The following is a 1,353-nucleotide window of genomic DNA, read 5'->3' on the forward strand; positions in this document are numbered from 1 at the left end:
GCGGCCGGCGAGCTTGCGGCCGGCTGGGGTGAGGCCGGGGCTGGGCATCAGCGTTCCGCTTCTCTCCGCGCCGCTTAGTACTAGGGCGAGGATGGGCACTCGGGATGGGATGGACACCTGGGCGTCTCATCCTGTCCTTCCCCCAGAAAGGAAGCTGGACTTGGCCTTGTGAAAACAGGGACCAAATGTTCCCCTCCCAGAAAGCTACCTGGACTGCCTGACCACTTGAAGCGGGGCTGGTTGGCCCCCTCCTGATTTCGGCAAGGAAGTGCTGAGGATCCACTCCCCCCTGCAAAAGCCCCCCCACGCATCCTCATCCCATAAAAATAGGGGTGTCTGCCACTCCCCAAAAGACCTAGGCATGCCTTGTTCTGTGACTGCAGGATATAAGCTCCCTCCCCAGGGGGCTTCTGTTTCTCAACTTAAAACAAGGACTGAGGGTGCCCCCCCTCCATCCTAGAAAGTTAGGAAACAGGGACTAGGCTTTTTGGGTACCCCGACTTGGATGCCTCAGAGCCCCTGGGGTACCCTCACTCATCCCACTAATATTGGAGGGCCCTGACCCCAACAGTCATCACTGACTCTCAAATGTTCCATTTAAACAGAGGGTCACCTACCTCCCTAGCTAGGGGGTCCGGTCCTGCCAGCTTCCCTTCCTTCCCAGTCCTTCTCCCCAGGGTCCAGCTGGGTACCTGCAGGGACCCAGGCAGATGAGCCCACACTACCCCCGCCACCCCCCCCTACCCTCCCCTCACAGTGCCAAGCTTTCCTGGAGTCTATCTCCAGTCTCAGACACCCTCCCCAAGACACCTGGTGAGGGGTCCCAGCCCCTCAGAGTTGCAGGGACACTGGGACCCCCTGGGATGCGCTGCCCCGGCCTGGAAGACCAGCCTCCTAGAGCCTTCAGTTAGCCACTAGAGATCCAGGGCTGGGGGTGGGGGTCCCAAATTCAGGGGTTCTTGTATAAGCTTCCAGGCCGTGCCAGAGAGGCTCAGGTTCCTCATTCCCTCCCTTCTGGGAGACTAAGGCAGCTGAGCCCCCAGCTTCGGACCCCTGAGAGCCCAGGTGCGGCCCACCCCTACCCCGGTACCTGGGGGGGCGGAGTCGAGGATTACTCAGCCTCCAGAATGAGGCGATGACATCATCCTGGGGGGGGTTGACTAATGGCCGCGGTGGGGAGGGGTGGGGAAGTTTACCCGGTAACAGCGGCTGCCGCGCGGCCCCGCCCCCGGGTAGTACCGGGAGGGGGAGGCATAAGCACACACACACACAAACACACACACACAAACACACACACAAACCCATTCAGCATCTCTGCCCAGCATTCCACATGGCACCTCTTTCTGGGTTAAG

Source organism: Condylura cristata, unplaced genomic scaffold, assembly GCF_000260355.1.
Source record: "Condylura cristata isolate star-nosed mole 26May11 unplaced genomic scaffold, ConCri1.0 scaffold00041, whole genome shotgun sequence".
Classification (NCBI taxonomy): domain Eukaryota; kingdom Metazoa; phylum Chordata; class Mammalia; order Eulipotyphla; family Talpidae; genus Condylura; species Condylura cristata.